This window comes from Vicugna pacos, chromosome 30, assembly GCF_048564905.1.
Source record: "Vicugna pacos chromosome 30, VicPac4, whole genome shotgun sequence".
NCBI classification, from domain to species: Eukaryota; Metazoa; Chordata; class Mammalia; order Artiodactyla; family Camelidae; genus Vicugna; species Vicugna pacos.
Genome location: NC_133016.1, coordinates 10,770,594 through 10,795,001, shown reverse-complemented (window position 1 = coordinate 10,795,001; position 24,408 = coordinate 10,770,594). Strand labels below are relative to the sequence as shown.

General features: G+C 40.3%; 1 long non-coding RNA gene across 1 annotated transcript in view; it reads right to left on the bottom strand.

Moving 5' to 3' along the window:
* The window catches only part of LOC107033650 (uncharacterized), a 173,389-nt gene that overhangs the window by 138,284 nt on the left and 10,697 nt on the right, over nucleotides 1–24,408 (bottom strand). The window lies entirely within an intron of this gene.

The following is a 24,408-nucleotide window of genomic DNA, read 5'->3' as shown; positions in this document are numbered from 1 at the left end:
GACAAGAAATTTGGGAACCATGATGTCATTTGTTCGTTCCTGTTAGGTGTTCTACCCCCCACCCCCACTGGGCAGGGCAGTGAGCAGAGTCACCAGACGGTGTCACGTGGTCCCAGATCTGCCATTTTCTATCTGTAGAACTGACTGCCTGCTTCATCACCTCCTGAACCTAAATTACTATTCTACTCTGGTCCAAACTTACTGAATTAAAACAAAATGGCTGGATCTACTACTCTAGGGGGAATTGCAGTTTCTGCTTCTGGTGGTACTCAGCCTGGCAGAACCATTTTTAAGTGTAGGTTAAAAAGGCAGTGACTGTGGGTCTTTGAAATGTTCCCTCCAACCCAACTCACAAAGGACTATTTCCTTATTCTCACTAGCTGGCCCAGGCTTCTAAAGTTCCCTGCACAAAAGAGAGAGTCATTCTCTGAGGTTTAAGGCGTTTCCCTTCCACCAATCTCTCAGGAAATGTCCACAGTCAATCTCTTGGTTTATGAGTTTCCATAACCGAGAAACAGAGATCTTCCTTCAGGTCTTTGAAGGTACTAGGCATTTTGTGCTCTACCAGACTCTGGACTTCTTTCTCTCTACCTGTAAAATGATGTCCTCTCCATCCCAACTCCTACCAGCATTCCCTCTTCACTTTGCCAGTGACTCCTACTTCTTACCCTACAGTCCCCTCTGCTCCAGAAATCCCTCCCTGCCTTTCAATGTGTTCTTATGGCACCTGTTTGGTTCCCCATCATAGTCGATTAATATTCAGTGAAACACGTGCTGTTTATGACTGTGCATGCCCCATTACACTATGAGCCTCATGTGACCAGGGACATGCCTGTCCTATTAATCATTGTTTCTCAACACAGTGCCCACCATGACCCCATTTACCTTCTATAGCATTCATCCCCATTCATCCTCCGTTCTGAAAGCCAAGCTGCAAATGTTAAATGAAAGCTAATTTTTTTGTTGAGATATATTCAGTTTATAATGTTGTGTCATTTATGGTGTACAGCAAAATGTTTTTGCCACACATATACATACATATACTCATTTTCATATTCTTTTCCATTATAGGTTACTACAAGATATTGAATATAGTTCCCTGTGCTCTGCAATAAAAACTCGTTGTTTATCTATTTTATATATGTAGTTAGTACCTGCAAATCTCCAACTCCTGATTTATCCCTTCCCACCCCTTTCCCACCCTAGCAACCATAAGTTTGTCGAAAACTTATTTTGTTTTTCTGTGTTAATCAGTGACACAAATAAATGTATACCAACTTCCAATCAGCACAAATCAGGTTCCTTTGGTTAAAAGTAATAGAGACTATGATTATTGCAATGTATTGGCAGTATATCCGGTGGTTCAGATACTGGAATAATCAAGTCTAGAAATTTGGATCTAGAGGGTGGTGGGTCAGAGAGTTTAGATCACTATTATAATCTCACCAGAGTGCTACCTCTTTTAACTATGTCTTTTTTCTCATTCTGCTCAAAATTTAAATTCCAAGGTGGCTGGGGCCACTATCCCATCCCTTGGCCAGGGGAAGACTGAACATCTTGAGTAACAGTCTCACTGAACTTTATTAAATGGAGGAGAAATAATTTCCCACAAGGAAACTGAAACACTATTGCTAAACTAGATATTGGCTGCTAGAGAGTCAAAAGCATTCTTTCATAAAATATGCAGTGTTGCCACATCCAGTCAGTTAAGTTATAATCAGAAGCAAATAATTTTAACATTTATGTTAGCCTGACTAAGCTTATCATATGATGGATAATTTTCTCAAAACAAGAACCTGTTTTAATGCACTTTAAATTTAGCTTTGAGAAAGAGAAACTTGATGAGACAGAAGCAGGAAACAACTCTATTCTTTCTCCTCACTGCGTGTTTGAGCCACTCCTGCCCACACGCTCTTGGATGAACTCTTGGCGAGATCCCAGGTCTTTGTCAGGCAACCTTTGGTAAGAAAAAGTTCGCCAGTCACTTTTAGAATCAAGGATAGCCTCCACTGAGTAACTAAAATTTCCTCGTCAGTTTAACAAATGAAACTACGAACTTCATTGAACATTCCCGCCCCTGCAGATTGGCTTTGTCTCTGGCTGGGAGCCTCCAGGATAAAGGGTTGGCAGGGTTGACTACGTACTGGTTTCTCTGCCTTTCCCCAAATCTCCCCTAGCCAGGCAGCCTAGATTTCTGCATCCTTCAGGATGGTAGCCTGAAGGTGGGATTCAGGGGCAAGTTACTGGGGAGAAAAAGAAGCTTTGAAAAGAGCTTACTTAGCTGCTCCTGTCAAGATCTACTAACATGTTCTGTGCATATGGGCAATTCCCCTGCTGACTCTCTCATGGGGCACCTACTAGAAATGTCCATTTGCAGCTCTCTTGACTGAAAGGTGAGCGCTTTCCTCCAGCTGTCTTCTTAGGACATTCTCATCAGTTTCTGCATCTAAAAGTGCACTTCCAGCTTCTTGCTGGCAGGATGCCATTTCCAAGTGGCCTACATTTGGTCTACAGTGTGTCTTTACCTTGCCATCAGCATAAGCCCAGCCTCCTCCCAGTAGTGACACCCTGGTGAAGGGAAAAATGCCGTAACACATCACCAACCACATCCGAGGAAATTCTCTTGACATCTCCAACCACAGTGCTTTTATATGCCGAAGGCCACAAGAAGGCTTATAGAAACCTCATTTGCATACATGGTCTTACACCGTACTTTGGAACCTGAGGGCACTTGCCATCTATTATTTTGCTCTGAGTCTTTGAAAGAGTTCCATTAAAAAATGTTGTTGTATAAACACCTATTATATTTTCTGAAAGTTGATCATGTACCAGGCACAGCTAATCACTGGGAATATAAACATGAACTGAGCTTCCTGCCCTCTAGAAGGTCATGAGATACACTTTAAGGTGGGAAGAAGTATATGAAAAAAAGTGTATAATAATCAAACATTCTTAGTAAGTATGGGCTTGAAAAACAATTGGTCCTTTTTGATCCTTTGCTTCCTTACCTTTAAAGATAAGGGGCTGGTTCCTCAAAAAAGTTAAACATAGGATCACCATGTGATCCAGCAATTCTAATCCTAAGCATGTACCTAAAAGCATTGAAAGCAGGGACTCAAACAGATTCCTGTGCACCAACATTCACAGCAGCATTATTTACAAGAGCCAAAAAGTGGATCTTTTGGCTCTTGTAAATAATGTGTCCATCAACAGATGAATAGATAAATAAAATGTGGTATATATGCACAGTGGAATACATTTATCCATAAAAAGGAGTAAGGTCTGATACACACTGCAACATGGACGAACTCTGAAAACATGCTAAGTGAAATAAGCCAGACACAGAAGGGTTATATTTAATATAATTTACACTTATATAAGGTACCTAGAATAGTCAAGTTCGTAGAGACAGAAATAGAATGATGGTTGCCACGGACTGAGAAGAAGGGGGAATGGAAAGTTATTGCTTAATGGGTACAGAGTTTCTGTATGGAATGATGAAAAAGTTCTAGAAATAGATACTGGTGATGGTTGCAAAATATTGTAAATATACTTAATGCCACAGAATTTCATTTTAAATGGTTGACATGGTAAGTTTTGTTATGTGTATTTTACCACCAAAAAAAAAAAAATTCAGAAGCTGGGCACAAGAAACCCTCACAGCTCCACTGGACTTTCTCTAAGTATGGAAACTGCTACTATGAGGAAATTATTTGTGGCTGATTAACTATAAATATTATTTTTAAATTCTAATCGGAAAAAAACAGAAACTGTATCCACCCACCAAATTCACCTCCGCCTTAAAGGGAAGGGTGGGAAATGAAGTCAGATGACTGAGGCGAAATGATTTCAGCTGACTTCAACTCAGGAACCGCAGCTGTCGGGAGCTCTTTAATTTATTCATTTATTGACTGTGAAAACCATGGCTAAATGTCTGAGGTGCAACTTCTCATCCAGAAAGTTCAATTATATGGTGTGAAGTAAAGTGAAGCTGGGCTTTTTGTTGCGGGGATGATGGTGGGGGAAGCAAGTTTTAAATGGATTTTGGCAAGTCAGCAGAACTTGGGGAGTGAGACTCCCAGACTGAAAAACTATGAACACCACCGAGCTGTCACCTCAGATCTGGGGGATGAAGTGGCTCTTCTACTTTGAAGGCAATTTCAGGAGACAGGAGAAATGAGAGTCCAGGAGTTCGACTCACCACAGAACTTGAGGTTTCACCATCCAGATAATGCAGGAAGATTTAACTGACGCTGAATATTTCACAAGTCTCATTTCAAAACCTAAGTGTGTTAAGGCCGGGATTCAGGGAAATGTCTCACCTCCCCTCCTCCATGCAAAGCAAGTTTAGAAGAGGTGGTTATTGGAAGTAAACCAGGCCACAGAGGGAAAGGAAAGCGGAAAATGCAGACTTTTGACAATATTCCATGCAGAGTAAGGCCTATCCAATGGGAAAAGCATTTGCAACATTTCTAGTAAACATGCCGCATCAGAAATCTCTGCTGCTTGCTGAATTCTTACGCCCTAAATCACCTCTGCGAAATTGTTTTCATCCCAGGTCACTGTTGAAAGATTAAATTCTGAGAAGAGGTTTCTCTTCTACATGAGTCATGTTAATTGGCCGGGTCTGAAAGTAGGGGGTGCGGGGTGCCTGCCCTGACCAGCAGCCTTATCTGTGGGGAGCAGCCTCCTGGGACAGCAGGCAGGGTTTGTTGTCTGCAGCATCGCTGGGTTTTGCCAGGGACGGGCTCTGCCACCTCCCAGCACGTTAACAGCATTACTCACCTTGGAAGTGCCACACGACCCTCGTTTTGTGGTTCCACTCCCTCACTTGCAGACCAAGCTTGGTTCTATTCGTTTTGGCCACAGATTATCCCCTCTGGGGGCTGCACACATTTTTTTTGGACTGAAAATGGCCTCTGTTTTCCTCAACAACTGCTCTCTCTCTCCTCGGGCATCTGCCCTTGGCCGTGCCTGCAGGGACAGGGTCGATGCCTGGCCTCTCTGCTGATTCAAAAGAGGTCCCCGGTTCTAGACTGCCTAAAGGAAATCCCTGTCTCAATTTTCTCCACCTGATTGAGCTTTTTACAAGATTTCAGAACACAAGTTTTGTGGATTTTATAATGAGAGAGTTGGATGTAAATTTCCACTCCATCATTTACTACTTATTTCAATCAAGGTGTTGAAACCTCTCTAACCTTCAACATTTCTTTTCTATGAAATAGGGTGATCAGACATATCTCAAAGGACCACTGAAAGAATTTAATAAAATGACGTATATCAAAGGCCAAAAATAGCTTCATACATAAATGGTAGGTCAGTTTCCTTATCAGTCAAGGCCTAACAATTTATTGCCCATTTAGGCAATTATTTGGAAGATTTTTGTTGTTTGTTGTCTGTTTTTTTGTTTTCTTTTCTTTTTAGTTGTTTAATTAAATGCCTCATGTATACACAAAAAATAGGCCTTTGGGTAAGGTATAAAGAATAGCAACATAGTAACCCACAAACCAGTTTAAGAAAAAGAGGGCTACCATTACAGGAAAGCACTTTAAATTCCTGCCCATCTCAGCCCCTCCCCCAGGTAGAATTATTTTTAATTTGGAGAACACTCTCTTGCTTTTTTGGTTTATAGTTTTAACTTCATATTTGTATTCCTATGCAATATACCTAAATTAGCATCTTAAAATTTTATATAAATGTAATCATGCTACAGGTATTCTTCTGAGATTTGCTTTTTTTCATTCAATATTACATGCCATCCAAATTGTTGTGTGTAATGCAATTCATGTCCTCTCCCTGCTTTATGGTATTCTATTACATGAATATGCCACAATTTATTTAACCATTCTACTGTCAGTGGAAATGCCAGTTTCCTCTAGTTTTTGCTATTACAGGTCTACTATAACCAATGTAACATGCGTTCCTGCTACACCCATGCTAGAGTTTCTCTAGGAAATATGCCTAGGAGTGGAATGACTAGGTTATTGGCTACGCACATTTTAAAATTTACTAAATAATGCCAGCTACCCTCTAGTGTAGTTACACTAATTTACATACCCACAAGCAGCATGTAAGTGTTCGAGGTGTTTTATATACCCTCATCAAAATTTGATCTTTATCTTGTGGAAGAAATCCTTCCTCAAACCAAGGTCATAAAAATATTCTCCTACTTTGTCTTCTAAAAAGTTTTATGGTTTTGCCTTTCACATGTTCAGTGTTTAAACCACCCGCAATGGGTTGTTATGTAGTGTGTGATAAGGGCTCAGCTTCATTATTTTTTGAGTGAATCACCAGCTGCCCTGGCATTGTTTAAAATAGTCAGTCCTTTACCCACTAATCAGCAGTGCCTAAAGTTTCTGTATATATCTGGGTCTGTCTCTGGGCACTTGATTCTGTTCCATGGATCAATTTGTCTTTCCAAAGTATGCCAATCATGATAATAATTCTTGTTATGCTTCTGGGAAAGCAAGGCACCAGCTGGTTCCTCAGCAGTCTCTTGGCTATTCTTGGTCTATTGCTCTTTGATACAAACTTTCAAATCAGCTCATCAAATTCAAACAAAATAAAACAACCCAAAATCCATTGGTTTTATGTGGAATTCCATTGTCTGCTATACATTTGGGAAGAACTGACTTCTCTGCTAATTTTCTTCCCATCTATTAACACAGAATATTCTTCACTTACTGGCATCTTTGTAGAAGTGTTTCAATAAAGTTTAATAATTTTGGCCATTAAGACCTGGCTTTTTCTTTAAGAGTTTTCTTCTTGGGTACTTTCTATATTTTCAAAGTTATTGTAATATTGGTATCTTTTATTAAATTACATTTTCTAAATGCTTATGGCTGATGTATACAAATAGATTAATTTTTATATACTCATTTTGTATTAGGCAATGTTTCTAATTCTGATTAACTGTAAAAATGACTATAGATTGGGGGGTGCTATGTACATTATCATATCATCTAAAGATATGAAAGATATAAAAAGAAAATTGTGTCTTGTCCAAATCTCACCATCTGACTAGGACCTTCATCATTGTCTTCCCTCTGCTCTTAAAGGGAATACAGTCAAACCTCATTGCTCATGGATTCCATATTTGCAAATTTCCCTGCTTGCTAAAACTTAACCATAAGGCCAAAAATCAATACAGCACTTCTGCAGTCATTTGCAGATGTGCACAGGTGCAGAGTGGAAAAAAATCTGAGTCGCCCCACCTGCAGGTTTCCAGCTGAGGGCGAACTAGGCAACCTCTGCCTTCATGTTGCAACTCTCATGCTGGAAACACGTGTCCTTTTCGAGGTCTATTTAGTGTCACATTTTTGTGCTTTTTGTGATTCCACTGCTTCAAACTGCCCCAAAGGATAGAGCTGAAGTGCTGTCTCGTGTCTCTAAGAACAAGAAGGCTAGCGTGTGCCATAGGGAGAAAATACATGTGTTAGACGAGCTTCCTTCAGACTTGTTTTCTATTTCTGTATAAATTGTATTTTCCTAGGAATATGTCCATTTTGTTCAAGTTTTCAAATATGGTAGAATTTTTACTGTATTTTCTTACATTTTTAATCTGTGGGGCACCTCGGGTTAGGTCCCCGTTCATGTTTCTAGTATTTTATTGTGTTTGTGCTTTTTCTCTTTTTTATCCTCCATCAATGTGACAAGAGGCACTTGGATCATCTAATGAAGGACCCAGGCACACAGGACGTACCAGAGAAGGAGCTCCTGCTTCCTTGGTGGATGTGCTGCACCCAACCTCAGCGTCCCAGAGGACCCTGAGCCCGCTTCCCCAGTGGCCGGAATCCGGCTTCTCAGAAGGTCACAGCTGCTAACAGCTGTTGTTCTTGGACCCCTACCCCATGCAGACTGCAGGTCCCTAAGTTCTCTGTTTACCATTCATGCAACACTTTCTCACACTTGCAATTTACAAGACTGAAGAATAGCAGGTGTGGAGTGTCCCCATGTTGTGGCAAGTGCCCTCATTCACCCTGCCCTGTGCCACAAATTTACTGAAGATTGAGGGACGGGGCTATGACCCGAGGCAGCAGGGAAGCCTCAAGTAGCTGCAAAAGGCTAGAAAACAGATCCTCCCCTAGAGCCTCCAGAAGGAACACAGCCCTGCTGACGGCTTGATTTTAGCTCATTTCGGACTCTGAGCTCCAGAACAGTAAGAGAATAAACAGGAGCAGTTTGAAGCCACGGAGTCTGTGGCACTCTCACAGCAGCTGCAGAAAACAAACGCATCGTCTTCCTAGTTGCTTTTCATTTTGCCCACCTTTTTCATGCTTTTCTTTACTTACTACTCTTCCTCTAGTTATGCCATTTTTCTCTCTATTGGTTTGGAAGTTCTATACTTACATTCTTTTAGGGGCCTAAATTTATCTAAAGACTAGATTATTCATTATCCTTTAATGAGTAATATGAGGAACTTGAAACAATCATACGCCTATTACCTCCCTCCTGAATTGTGTGCTATTGACAAGCATTTTACTTCTATATTTTCAATTCCCAAAATCGAACATTATGATTTTTCCCTTCATTCGATTAATGATTGCTTGATCTATCCATTATTAACCATTTGCTTATTATTCCTTATTGCACCTCATATGTTTCATGGAAGGTTACTTTCCTTCTAGCCAAAGTAAATCTTTTAGAACTTTCTTTAGTCAAGGATTGTTGTGGTAAGCTCAGCTTCGTTTTTCTGTCTTGAAATTTTTTGGCCTTTGTTCTATTTTTTTCTGTTTACAACTTTCTTAGGGTATTATTTAAGTACAATAAATTGCACATTTAAAATGTACACTTCAGTGAGTCTAAAGATGTGAAACCCTGTGAAACCACCATGCATAATCAAGATGCAGAACATTTTCATCACCTCAAAGGTTTTTCCATGCCCTTTGGCACTCTGTCTCCTTCCATCCCTGTCTCCAGGTAACCACTGATCTGTTTACCACAACCATAAATGAGTTTTCTTTTTCTAGAATTTTATATGAGTAGAATAGGACAGTAGTCATTTGGATCCAGCTTCTTTCACTCAGCGTAATTATTTTGAGATTGATTTATGCTACTGCATTTATCAACAGTTATTCTATTTTATTACCAGTTGGTATTCAATGGTATGAATATGCTACAATTTGTTTATCTCTTCAATTGTTGAGCAACATTGCATTGTATCTAGTTTCTTTGGCTGTTATAAATATACTATGAACATTCATGTATGAGTCTTTGCATAAACATGTGTTTTCATTTCTGTTGGGTACAAACCTGAGGGTGAAATGACTAGATGAATTATTTAACTGCTTAAGAACCGCCAAACTGTTTTCCAAAATACTTGTACCATTTTACATTCCTACCCGCAATTTCAGTTGTCCTACACTTTTGTCAACTTTAGTATTATCTTTTTTTTCAAGTTAAGCCATTCTAATAGATGTGCAGTGATAGCTCATTTTGATTTTAATTCACATTTCACGGATGACTAATGTAGGCAGCTTCTAAGAGAGCCCTCAATGTTTTCCACCTCTGAGTATTCACACTCTTGAGTAATAAAGTGGGCTTAATGACTTTCTTCTAGTGAATAGAATACTACAAAACTGACAGGCAATCACCTCTGCAAGGAGGTTACAAATAGACTGTGGCTTCTGTCTTGGGTTGCCCCCTCTCCCTCCCTCTTGAAAGCAAGCTACCATGGAAAATTGTCAAGCATTATCTTTTTATGTATTTCCCCTGTCCATTCATTTTTCACCTTCCTCTTTGGAATTCAATGAGTCGTTATGTTAGAACTTAGTTAAAAGAAGTTAAGAAACGTGGGAGCTAGATTAATACGTTTTCAGTCTCTTTGTTCTGTGCTGCATTCTAGATTATCTGTCTTTCTTCTAGTTCATTATTTCCCCTTCAGTTGTATTTACTCTGGTGTGAACTTACAGTGTTTTTAATTATGAGGACTTTCATTTCTAAATTCTTCTAGTACTTTTAATTTCTCGCTCTTTTCACACATTTTCAATCCATTCCTTTATTTCTTTAAACATTCAGCTAATTTATTTTCTGTGTCTGGTCTTTCTAACATCTGAGGTTGTGTATGTCATTCTACTACCTGTTATTTCTGCTAGCTTGCATTTGCCGTGCTTTGTTTCCTTGTAATTTTGTAATTTTCCCCGTATACTCACATTCTTTAGAACTTTATCTTTGGGAATTCTTTGAAGCCTGCATCGAAGACCGTTTTCTCCAGAGAGGATTTCTCTTTTTGCCAGATGAATCGTGGACTACTTTAACCCTTGCCTTAGGTTTTAGGAATTACCAAGTAATGCAAATTTTGGCAACAAGTATGTGTGAAGGTAGGCTTAAAATTTTGAATTCTCAAAGAAAAATTTGTTCTCCTTTTTCACTCCAAGATTCAAAAGAGGTAGTTTACTTACAGCCCCTCTCTCACCACCACCCCCACCAACCCAGGTGTAAGTTTATTTCCGATTCATCACTGCCCTCAGCACGTAGTCTTGGAGTCTCAGCTTTATGTATGAGACCTCTAATTAAATGCTCCATGGGTGGACCCTGGCCTTTGTCAAATGTTACTGTCCCCACAAGGCTTTGAAAACCAAGTTCAAGTTTACTCAAAAGGAAAGGGGGATTCAGTGCTCCACCTACTTCTATAGGTTAAAATTTCCCCTTAGCTTTTGGTGTCTGAGTATTCCTCCCTCTTACTAGCTCACTGATGCATTTGAAGATAATTTTTAAATAGTTTCAGAGGTAGAAGCAGTGTGCTATCAAGGCCAGCATACTGCCAGAAATAGAAATGTTCCTTTAATTTTTGCAGGTTTCTAATGAAGCAGAATTAATTTTGACAGTGTTCAACCGTGTATCTGGTAAAGTGATTCACAGAGCTTTGCCCTAGTGGCTTCAGCCTGCTATAACAGAATACCATAGAATTGGTGGCCTAAACAACAGAAGATTATTTTTCATAGTCTGGGAGGCTGAGAAGTCCAAGATCAAGGTAAAGGCAGCTCCCGTGTCTGGTGAGGGCCTGTTTCCTGGTTTGCAGGTGGCCATTTCTTTGCTGTGTCCTCCTTCACACGGCAGAAAGCAGAGAAAGATCACCTCTCTCACATCTCTTCCAATAAAAGCACTAATCCCATTCACGAGGGCGCCACCCTCATGACCTAATCATCTTCCTAAGGCCCCAACTCCTAATACCATCACTCTGGGGATAAGGGCTTCAACGTATGGATCTGGGGAGAACATAAACATTTTGTTCATAGCAGGCTTATTGTTTTCTAGTGATCTTTGTATGGTTTGATCTCAAGCAGCCGCACGTGCAGCTCTAAATCAGGAGGATGCAGAAGGTATAAGGGAGTTCGATTGTGCTTTCTTGTCATCTTGAGTAAACTAAGATGTCACTCCCATTCCTCAGCCTCACCCCACACCCATCCCCACGCAGAGGGACTATGAACGTCGTTTCAGATGCCCCAACAATGGATGGAAGGACTCTGAATCCCTTTTCTTTGCTAGAGATGAATTCATCCAGGAAAATATAAAAGATACTAGGCTAAACAACTTTAGGCAGCTTTTCAAGAAACCCGGCTAACTAAATCATCCTCGTAAAGCTCCTTTAGGGCACAGAATCATGGAGGTTTAGAGTTGGAGGTTGTTACCCCAACATCTCATTCAGTAGCTAGGGAAGTTGAGGTCCCAAAGCCTCAGCGGAGACTTAATCTGCACCTTGTACATTACCTACCTTGTAGGAAGCAACTGAGTTTAATTCAAGTGGCCTGAACCCCAGTCCTGTTCTCTTTCCACCCAGCCCCGCCGCAAATAACACTATTCATACAACCCAAGACTTTCTCTCTGAAACCATTGTGGGGACTCTGTAATACAAGCATCCCCCAGAGCAACTTCTTTCCATAACCTGGTAGGACCATAGAAATAGTATTAATTGATGACTTAGAGCGAATTTCACCTTCCATTTTAGCTCACATCTCTGATTTGGTCACCCATAATTTTTATGTGCTATTTGTGTACTTTATAGCCCATAGAGAGCCTGTTGAATAATGCACACCATGCATTTATGACCGATCTACAGGCATTACCACTTTAATTAATTGAAGAGGTTAATAGTTTTGTATATTTGATTTTATGATACCTATTTTGCATATCCATTATTTATTTGATATTGCTTTCTGGATCAGAAATGTAACCCCCAATTATAACATGGTTCCCATGGGAAAATATACCTTGCTTTATGACAGTCATTTTACGACAACAACGTCTAGAAATGAATTATGGTTTACAAATAATTTGTAGCATCAAGTTTATGAGTAATGGGATCAGAACATGTGGCCTGTGTGCTATCATTTGAGGGGCAGTGTCAATAGAAGCAGGATCTTGACAATTTTCCATGGGAAAACCAATATTTTGTGATAATTTGGTGGAGGAGAGGGGGCTCGTTGGGAATAAAGCTTTAAAAGTCACAGTACATATTATTTACTAGAATGATACAAAATTGTCTCATCTCACTAATAAAGAATGCTGAATTTGTTCTTTTATAGCAGGCTGCCCGTCTCCTAGGGAATACAATTATTGCTAATTTTTTTTAAATGGGAAAACTGGAAAATTTTGCTCACTTACACGATTTACAAGGCAATATTAGAAAAAGAATAGTAATAGCTCAGGTGTGGATCTTAGAGAAGATACATTAGAGATTTAAGATCTTGGAAAATGTAAACGAGTTAACATGGAAAAGGAGGCAACATGAAACTAAAGAGAATCATCATTTGTTCAAGGGAATTAAGGCAAATGTGGACTTAGCCTTAAATACTCAGAGGTTTGTATTTGATTTTACATCTTTTTGTTGTGTCCACAATCCTAGCAAAGATACCTGTTGCCATTTAACAATAACAAATCATTAAACAAACACAGTGACCTTGTATTTGATTTTACATCTTTTTGTTGTGTCCACAATCCTAGCAAAGATACCTGTTGCCATTTAACAATAACAAATCATTAAACACAGTGACCTGTTTTGCTTAGTCAGTGCAAGGTCCTTAACATGCAGCATCGCTAGGGGTTACGGGTGAACTATGTTTCTTGAGAAGCAACTTAGCCTCCAATAGTGATAAGCTTAATTGGCAACTGGTCATCATTACAACATGAATGATTAAAACTCATTCTGACCATCTAATTATCACCAAATCTGGTTATCACTGTTCCCCACATTCCTAAAACAAGTCATATATGACTTTCTCATTTCAACCTAGTTGATAGCTAACGTAACGCTATTACTAAGGTGGCCATGTAGGTTCATCTGCTTCTTTGAGCTCATGAGCTGCCCAGTGATGGAGGTGTTCAATAAGGAGCTGGAGGATCTCTGGGGTCACTTTCAAGACTGTGCTCCCCATTCCCTGAAGCAAAGGGTCCAGGACAAGAAGCTGGTGTCAGAGATGCTCAGTTGGCTGGAGACTGCAGGACACAAAGAGCAGTGAGAGCTGTGAATTGACACTTCAAGTTGAAGCAAATTCAACCTGAAATTGCTGTTATCACCAGCAAGCCGTTCAGCCGTGTGGTATAAGGAGAAAAGCGTTGGTTCAAAAGTCAGGAGTGCTGCATTCAAACTCCAGCCCTGCCACCGAATAATTGTATGTTCTTAAGCAAGTTTCTCCATCTTTCCGGGAATGACATAGGGCTCAGTAGTTCTTTCCAGCCTCAGCCTTTTGCTTATTACTTGCCTATTCATTGCCACTGAGATGAACATAAAAATGGTTAAAATGGTAATTGCTATATTAAGTGTATTTCACCACAATTTTTTAAAAGAAAAAATTAGTCCAAGATTCTGAATCCCATCATCTCAGCCTTCTCAGGAGCTTCACTCCATTCATCATCCTGTCTCTTTCTCTTTCATGGACCTTCAAGCCGTCTTTCCCTCCTCAGCAACTCCCATCTCTTTCCAGCCAATATTCTCCAAATAATTTTCTATACTTTGTAGAATCGATTTTTTCACTTCCCAACCACTACTTTCAGACTGGCAAGCTCTCCACTCAATCAACAATCATCCCTTCTAAAATGCAACGCATACATTTTCATTCTTACCTGGCTGGACCACTGAGCAGCAGTTTATCCTATCAACTTCCTCCTCCTCCTTTAAATGGTCTCCACCCCTCTACTGTCACACCAGACCCCCATTTGTCTGCTACCTTAAGGTCTCACTCCCTTCTCCCCTCTTCAGGCTCCTGGTGGCTATTCTTCGGTGCACGTGTGCTGGACCCCTGCCCCCAACCCCCAGTTCTGTCCTGGGTTCTCTTTTATTCTCATGCCACACACTTTCTTAGTGGCTGTATCCACTCGTTGGCCTTTACCATCATGATGCCTGAGCCCACATCCACAGTAGAGATCTCACTCTGGAACTTTGCACCCATACTTCCTGGCCCCCTGGACCTCTCCACTTGGATGAACCACATACATTTCAAACTCAGCATGTTTCAATTTGAACTCATTTTGACCCCTCCCCACCACACTTATAACCAACTCCTCCTCCAATATGCCATTGGTTGAAATGGCAGAATTACCATTAAATATCCAGACCAGAAATTCATGTCACCTTTTACTTTCCCTCTCTTTCATGCCTATTTCTCATCAGTCATAATCAGGTTCATTTTACCTATTTGGGGAAATTGGAAAATACTCAGATAGGCCAGTTCCCCTGAGAAGTAACTTTATAACGTTCTGCCCATCTGGGAGGTCGCTGATAAGTTTAATAGTGTGTCAAAAGGAAGTGTTTTACTGGTGGTCTGATCTGTGCATTTGGAAAAAAAGGATTTGAATATTCAAATGAGTTGACAATAAACGTTGGTAATAAATGTTTCGGACTGATGTAGTAATCCTGGTGTTGTATACGCTCTTTAAAGCCTGCTTTTGAAGCATTTGAATTGTATTTGTTGTAAAACTGTGTATTCAACATCAGCAAATGTGATAAGTTACTTCTAGAAGCCCCAGGAACGATGTCTGCTGTTAGATGATAAGGCATCAGTTTTAATGCCCCAAAGCCCTGTGAAGTAGCAAGGAGGCAGTCAGCTGGAGTTTGCCTGGAAGAGCTGGTTAAGGAGACCTTGTCTCCTCCTCCAAAGCCTTCCGGAGGCTGATCTAGATTTTCAGAGCCCCTTCAAAGCTGAAACACTTGGCTCACTCACTTCCTGTGGGAAGATGCATGACCCTACCTGCTAAGACCGAACTACCCACACTGCTTGGAGGGAAGATGGCATGTGGTGGGAGGGTGGCAATACAATTCATGAAACAACACTGCTGACTATTGAATTATCTGTGCTGTGACTGAAACCTCTTAAAAGGTGGTGTTGGTTGAATTGTGTCCTCCAAAAAAGATGTGTTCCCAGGAGTCATTCCTGTGAATGTGACCTGATTTGGAAACAGGTCTTCGAAGATGTTACCAAGTTAAGATGAGGCCACTGGATTACGTTCTAATCCAAGGACTGGTGTCCTAATAAGAAGAGAGAAATTTGGACACAGACACAGGGAAGAAGGCCACATGCAGACAGAGGCAGAGGTTGGAGTGATGCAGCTACAGGTCAACGAACGAACAGTGAGGGTTGCCGGCAGCCATCAAAAGCTCGGAGGGCAACATGGAACAGACTCTTCCCTGAAACCTCCTAGAGTGTCTTGATTTCAGACTTCCAGCCTCCAGAACAGTGAGAGCATGATTTTCTGTTGTTTTAAGCCCCCAATTTGTGGTACTTTGTGACAGAAGGCTTAGGAAATGAAAACACTGGGGAATCCCTGGATGGGACAAAAACAGGAGCCGAAAGGGAGGTCTCTGAAACCTCTACCACGGATTTAAATGGCAGCCAAACCAACACATGGTGTCTTAAATAGCTGTCCAGCCCACCCACTTCTCTGAACTAGGCCTTCATGCCTTCTCGATTCCAGAATGGTCTCCTAACTCTATTCATCCACCAATGGATCAGGGAAACCCCAACAGCAACAGAGTCACATTTGTTGAGAACTGTGTTCTTGACACTGAAGCAGTTTGCATAATATGTAAAAGTGCATGCAGAATCCTAATGAGGATCCTCATCCTCCATTAACCTAATCCTTACAAGGGTCCCCTGTGGGGTGTGGTACTATAAACCCCATTCTGGGTTGTGGGGAGACTCCAGTCCAGGGAAGTTAAGTAACCAGCCTGAGGCCACACAGCTGGAAACTGAACTCAGGTCTAGCAGACTCTTCACTCTACACTGTATTGCCTAGGGGGGAACCACAGTTCAGGGCTCAAAGGAGAAAGCAGAGCCCTGAAATAAACAGCACACATCTTGAACAGTCCTTTCAAACTGGGAAGAAGAGACATCACCTATATTTCTCAATGGAGACACTGGAATCTGAGATTTGCCTCAGGTCCCGATGTGAGGCAGAACTTGGACCAGAAGCACCACCTTCTACACTTTCTCTTCCCTCACCAACCACTGCTCCTTCCTTCTCCACCTGGACTGTGTGTAGAGCCCAATGGATCCAGGTCCCAGCCAGCTGCTGACAAGTCAGATCTCCTGGCGTGATCCAAGGCTGACATGCGCAGGCTGGGATACCCAGTGTGTTATCAGTAACTCTCCCAAGGGTGCAGTGAAGAGTTAATGTTTATAAAGTGCTGTGAAAGCCTCTGATAAAAGACGTTAAGTGGCATTAATAGAACACATTCTGCAGGCCCCACGTTTCACTTGGCTTGATAGATACGCGTCCCTTGTGTGCACTAGGTGGACTCTGCTTCCGATGAATTGAGCTCATTAATTAAGATCCCGCCTGCAGTTTATTGTGAAGGATGCTTGGTTATTAACGTAATTAGGACCCTGAGCCAACCCCCAGACTATCTCACTATACACATGGCGGGGGAGGCGGACTGTCTCCTTGAACCCATTGTCCTCATAGTTGCTAAATTCAAGCCCATTATCTTGCACCAACAGGCAGCCAAGGCTCTAATAAAATAAGAGGATCGCTGATTTCAACAGAGCTTTCTTAGACGACTGGCGTGTAAGCACAATAGTGATAAATGCACTGCTTAATAGTGCTCCCCTATTTCCAGACATGAGCTCAATTCTGCACCTGTAACAACCTCTAGACATCATTTCCACTCAACATCTAATCGACAATTTAAAGCAAAATCAAGCTTCTTTACCCACTTGCAATCAAGGGGCTACTTCCCTTAGCCAGAAAAAAGCTGCAGGACTTTAAAGGCAATTCTTCACAAATCTGGTCTCGCATCTGAGAAGCCTCTAGGAAACTAAAAAATCCAGATGCCCAGACCCCAGCCTCAGAAGTTCTGATTCCTTTGTTCTGGGGACCAGGCATCAGTACTCCAGTGTGTGTATGTGTGTATGTGTGTGTGCCCGCACGTGCTGGTTACTTTCTTTCAAAATAGACTTTATTTTTTAAAGCAGTTTCAGGTTTACAGAAAAATTGAGCTGAGTCCAGAGTCCCCATATAACCATACCCATATACTATACAGAACACTTCTCAATGCTCAGAGTGATTCAGGCATGCAGGCAGGGCTGAGGATTCAGTTGTAGTGCTAACATTACCTTCACAGCTGTGATTCATCTGCCTTCTAAAAAATAATTTCTAATTAAACCACAGCCCAAATTCTTCTGGGTTTTCTCAATACATTTCCTTAAAGTAACAGCCCAAGCTTGAGAATGTGATTGGCATTCATTCAAATGAAGATGACTCTGTCACCATTCTAGTCTGTGCCTTCAGGTTGCATAACGAATGGCCTTATCAGTTTTCACAGGTCTTGGAAGACTCTCTTCCTTGACAGATTAAAAGAAATACAAATAGAGATAATACTATTGAGATAACACAGTGGCAATCTAGAACTCTTTAAAAATGGTTGATGATTTGCAGAACAGAAGGAAAAATTAACATACTACTTTTTAAAAAGGAGTTATTTAAATATTTTAATATAATAGTCTTGCTGGAAAGATAATTAAGTAGAGTGAAGGCAGCAATCTATATGACAGAGAATAGAAAATAATGAAAAAAAGGTTTGACACTATCCAAAAGGTGGCTACACACTTAATCAAGTTTTTTGGGTCCATTATCATTCATTAAACAAATATTTATTGAGCACCTACTGAGTTCCAGGTTCTAAGTGCTGTGGATAAACAATGAACCAAACGAACAATAGAACTGCTCTTCTAGGGTTTATATTCTGGTGGCATGTTAGGATATATACTCTTCCACTTGCAGAAATACTATTGGAATTGTCTACTTAACAATGGTTGTATATTTCTGGAAATGATATGTAAACTCTAAACGTTATTAATATTGACATCACTATGGCCTTTTATCACACTGACATCAAGATACAAGGGACACTAAAATTCACTATGAAGTATGCTTGATTCCTGAATTTTTGCCTTAGAGGAAATTACTATGCTTTGATATCAGCATATTGCAACAATTAGATTGTTGAAGAATAAATCATAAATCATATAAGGTATAAAAAAGAAATGAATTCAGGTTCCTTTACAAGGTGAGCAGCTCATGCAAGTGTTGGATCCGTTTAAGCTGACAGACATGTTTTAGATTCTTGTTAGGAAGAAATGATATCTTTATTTACTGAAAGGCACTAGTATTTACCAGTTAACTTATGCTGCAAAACAAACTTCCCTGAAATGAAGTAGCTTAAAACGACTACCATTTACTTAGCTCAAAATTTTGTGAATCAGCCAGTGTCTTCTAGATTGGCTCAGCTGGAGCCAATCTCAGAGCAGGCTCTCTGTTGGGCATTCTTGTGTGCTGGGGTCAACTGGTGCGAGGTCAACTACTTTTAGGTGTTAAAAACAACTTTTCAAGTCTGTGATTATGTCCCACTGACCAAAGCAACTCACATGGCCAGGCCCAGAGTCAGTGTGAGAGGGAACTACTCAAGGGCAGAGAAGGAAATTATTGTGGCCATTTGTGCAGTCTACCCCAACATCCCATTACTAGGATACAGGTTTCAAGGTAAGAATCTCCCAGAAACTACTATTTCATAAGAGAAGTTCCCCCTTTGGTCCTGAGCCCCCGATACCCTTAGCTCTAATTGTTCCCAGTGAATATAGTCCAGGGAAGATGGAACCTGCAGCATCACTCACCTTCCTGTAGTTTTGGGACCTGCAGGTGCATGGTTCCTTCATCCTCTAGACTGTACTAAGTTCCACCTCTTGGGGCTCTGCTTTCCTATCTTAGAGTGGCTTCATCAATTTCATATACACCCTACTACGCAAGCCCCTGAATCTTTACGAGAAAGACGTTTATGATACCATTGGGAATATCTCTCTCCCAGGACTCAAAGCCAAACTATCTTCCTCTTCCTTAAGCCAAAAGTATGAGTGAATCATTGTGAGAGCCACTTGCAGGGGATTGCAGACTTGGAACTCATGGGACCAGGTCGGGAGAAAGGTTCAGGAAAAAGAGAAGAACATATTTCCTGGGCAGGCTCAGATTGGAGCTCTCCCCTGAGAGACGAGAGAGGACGCAACTAGGTAGAAAAAGTCAGAATACTCTCTTCTAGCATGTGTATTTCTTTATTTGGAAAATTCATTCAAAATTTTGATTCCTCTGGGCTTTGTTATTGAGTTTGAATATAATTTTCAGGAGTAACTCTCTATTCTTGGGCAGGAGGTAGTGTGGAGGTGTTAGGAGAACAGACTTCCCTCGAGTGCTGATTGTACCACTTACTATTCATCACCTGTGTAACCTTGAACAAGTTAGTCCACATAAGCCTCAGTTTCTCCATCTGTATTAGGGGTCTCCAGAGAAACAGAGCCAATATGTATAGATATAGAAATGCAGATATGGATATAGATATAGGGACATATATTTTAGAGAGAGAGCACACAATTTTAAGGAATTGGCTCCCACAGTTGTGGGAGCTGACGCAGCTGAAATCTGCAGGACAGGCGGGCAGGCGGGATTCTGATAAGAGCTGACGTTGCAGCATTGAGTCAGAGCTCCCCAGGGCAGCAGGCTGGAAACTCAAGCAAGGTTTCCATGTCGCACTCTTGAGGATAATTTCTTCTTTGGAGGTGACCTCAGTTTTTGCTTTTAAGGCTTTCAACTGATTGGATGAGGCACACTCAAATTATAGAGAATAATCCACTTTACTCAAAGTCTACCACTTTAAACGTTAATCACATCTAAAAAGTACCTTCAGAGCAATATCTACACTAGTGTTTGACCAAACAACCAGGCACGATGGTTTAGCCAACTTGACACTAAAATTAATTATCACCCCACCCATCAAAAGGAAGAAAAATAAGATAGACAGAATAGAATTGTGATGCACACAAAGCAAGGAGAATGACCCCAGGCACTAATCTTGGTCGTCATTATTCTTACCCATATTCTATCGATACAGTAAAGGCTGCTTGTTCATGTAAATTAGGGCTTTCTAGACTGGGGAAGGGGTGAGCAGAAGGTTTGGTGGATTTATGGCAGGCAGGTCTTTTTATTCCTTACAGAACCAGAGCAGGGCCTTTGGGGTTTGTTTTAAATTGATGTTTGTTTTCAAAAGAAAAGAAATTTCAAAAGAGCTCTGATCCTTTAAGACTGAACTATTGCTCTAGAGACCTATCACCTAGTAACAGGAAGATAATACCTTCTCTCCTCCAACAGGTAAACCTCTGGCTTTTCTAATTGAAATTTCAGGCTTCCTGCCACACTCCTAAAAAACTATCACTTTAAAGGGATCAAACCGTACAAGCCAAACAAAGTCAGATTTGAATGCACTACTTTTCAAATGGCAGGCTAATGAGATTTTCATTGGGAGAAGAGATTTGAAGCTTTACAGGTCATAATTTAAGTAGCTTTGTTCCATTGACATTCACTGAATTTCACAAAGAGAGTCTGCAGTAACGTTCTTTTTTTGACTCCTGCCCGGGGATCAAAGATAAGTATTAGAAGCAGAAATAAAGTATAAATTGTAAGAAAATAAAAAATTACCTAGACTTTTCACCGGGTTGAGTTATCTTTTATTCTTCCCTCCCTATTTCCTCCCCTCCCCTCCCATATTCATTACAAATGCTATCCATTCTACTCCTAAAATGATTGTTCTCTTCATACTTTTCCATTCCACTGACACTGCCATTTTCAGGGTTCCTAATCCATCTCCCTGGCCAGACTGTTCCCAGTCTCATCCAATCTTCACACAGTTGGCAGGTTTAATTTTGTTTACGACACAGCCTTTCCTCTTTCTACTTCTCTGCTCAAAAGTTTCAGTAGCTACTATTGCTTTTTTCAACAAGTTCAAACTCCTTTGCCTGGCATTTAAGACCTTCTGTGATCTGACCTCAAATCTTCTTTCCAAATTTATTTCTATTCTTTCTCTCCAGAAATTCTAGTCAAACACAAATTTCTCATCCTCCCCAAACCCAAACTATGCCTTTTTGACTCCATACCTGTTTATACTAGAACCTCCTCAAATGTCTTCTCCTTGAATTCTAGAGCAGTTGACTCTTAAATAACACAAGTTTGAACTGCATGGGTCCACCTATATGTGGACTTTTTTTCAAGAGTAAATGCTACAACACTACACAGTTTGCAGTTGTCTGAATCCACGGATGTGGAGGAACCTTGGACATGGAGGGTGGACTATATATTATATGCAGATTAACCCCCATGTTGTTCAAACGACAACTGTAATTTATCTAGGCCCAGGTCAAATGCCACTTCCTCCAAGACGCCTTCCTTGATTTCCCTTCTCCTAAGTAGTAGATTCACCATTCAGTTAGAACTCTATTGCGATATTACTACATTTAAAGAAGTCAACAGGGCACAATGAGTAAGAGCACAACTTTGGAGGCAGAGTTGGGTTTGAGCCCCAGCTCTGCTGCTTCATAGCTGTGTTACCTTGGACAAATCTCTTATCTTCTCTGAATCACTGTTTATGTTTCTTTGTGTTTTTGAAAACTGAGGTAGTCTGTGACTGTGAAGGTTGAGTAAGTTAAACCTGTGAAAGTATTTAGCACAAAGCTGATAGTCAGTAAATATTAACTCCTATTTTTAAAAAAATCATATTTAACCTTGATTATAGTTCAGATATTTTCCATCTCCTTCCTCAATTGTAAAATCTTTAGGGAGTACAATCTGTATCATAATCCCACCCAATCCCACTTCCCACAGTGCCTGCCAGGTATTAGTACTTGGAAAAAATTTTTTATTCAAAACTGTGCTCACTGTGACTTTCCCTAAGCACCCTCCCCTACACCTCAATCACACTGCATCTCTTCAGTGGGCCTTGTTTTCCACATGACACTAATTGTCATCTGAAGTTATAATACATGCCTATTGTTCTTGTAATTTATTTTATTGTCTGTCTTCTCCACAAAAATACACTTTCAAGAGGACAGAGCCTCGTTTGTGTGTTTTGATTATTGCTGACTCCCAGCACCTAGTTAGTATGCACAGTGGGCACCCAACAGATATTTGATGAATGAATGAACAAATAAATGAATGAGGACCTCTTTTTTTCTTTTTCTTCCTGAGTTGCATTTTTTAAGAAAGTAATGATACTCGTTGCCTTCTCCTCAAAGACAGTTTTATAGAGAACAATTGGACTATTTCCTAAACAATTCTGGTATCTAATCATCAGTTGAAAAAACTCAGAAAGGGATTGGAAACATGCAGTGCTTACCCATTTCTTGGCCACCTCTCCCTTGGGGCATAGGAGAGGATAACACTTCTCTTTCACTTTTCCAGTTAGGCAAGCCCATGTACTGGAGCAGAAGTGAAATATATCACTTTCAGGCCAAAGTATTTAATTGTCAGTGTGAGACCCTCTTCCCCTGCTCCATCAACTGAGGAGGTGATATGTTCCAACAACTATAGGATGGTTTGGAGAAAAGCTTTCTTAGACTGGGTCATCTAAACCCACAAACAACTTTGCAAGAGTGGGAAATAAGCTTGGTGGTGCTCAGCCACAAGATCTGCGTTTGTTACTATAGCATAACCCAGACATCCTGACTAATGCAAACTGTATTTAGGTAGATTATATGAAAACCCAGAAGGAAGAGGAGAGTCTTGGCATTTACAAACAAACCCATCAAAGTAAAATAGCTCTTTCACTTGAAATGTTAAGTAACTCACAACATATACTCTTTAGTTTATTTCAACGATCATGGAAATGTCCTCACATCTTCCTTTATTGTCCCTCATTCTTTGCAGGTAATAGGAATGTCCCAGCCTTTACGACATCACTGGAGTCCTCACTTTGCACGGTACCATGTTTACCAAAACCTGTGCATATGGGAACCATGCAAAATGAGGTTATGATTCTAACATGCACGTGTTTTAGTTAATATGGTACTCTGCAAAGCAAGGACTATCCAAATTTGACTTTACCAGAAAGTACTAAAACTATAAAGGGGCAAGACTTTGAAGCTCAATTTCCTAACAGTTTTCTCTGGTTTCATTTTTTCTTTAAAGATCAAAAAAGTTTTCTCTATAAATTACTGTGACTTCTCAATAATAATTTTATTCACTCTATCTTAACATTGCTGATTGTCATGGTCTTTTCTCTTCATATCCAAATCACCAGTCTCCTTATCAAATAAGTAATATTAGTTATTGGTTATAGTCATTAATTTATTATCAATTCATTCAAAATATTGTAATATAAACTTAAAAACAAATAGCTGCTATCTTCTCTTGGTAAAAAAGACTTTACTGTCTTAGGGAGGGGCTCCTTGTACAAAAATAAGACCAACCCAGGAGCCATGAATTCTTCCCCAGGACTGAAGGATGGATTTGCATAGCCTATAAGACTTTCTGCCCTTTGAACAAGAACAGATATTGGCCAGAAGATGAGACACGATCCATGACCACAGGATATAGCAAATGGGTTGACTTTCCAAAGGATGAAGTACATTAATAATTAGCATGATGCTCCAACCAGCTGAATTCATGAGTCATCCTTATTCTTGAAGACATTCTCAAATCTATGGATTCATAACTGACACCAATCCAATCCTTACTTGATATTAGAAAAATCAAATGTTTTAAGGTGTAGTCTATGTACTTGAGGGTCTTACAACCTAGTTGGGGTCCAAGTGATTGTATCTTCTGAAGCAGAAAATAAAAAGATAATTGTGCAAAATAATTATATTTTCTGTATCAGAAAATCTGGAACTTTCTGTCATGTTGGTATTCCATTATAAAAGATAATACCTGATAAGGGCTAAGAGTAGTGTAGACACAGTAAATGCCATAGAAATGAAGAGCTATCAAGGGAGGGGATTGGGAGGCTGAGCAAAGTCTTATATTGAGGAGGTGAGAGAAAAGAAAGATGAGTCCTGCATCTGAGATAGGAACTCAAATGTCCACAGGGCCAAGAAGAAAACGTGAGTTGAGTGACACTAGGGCAGGATAGAAATATTAATTCCACATGCCCCATCTAGA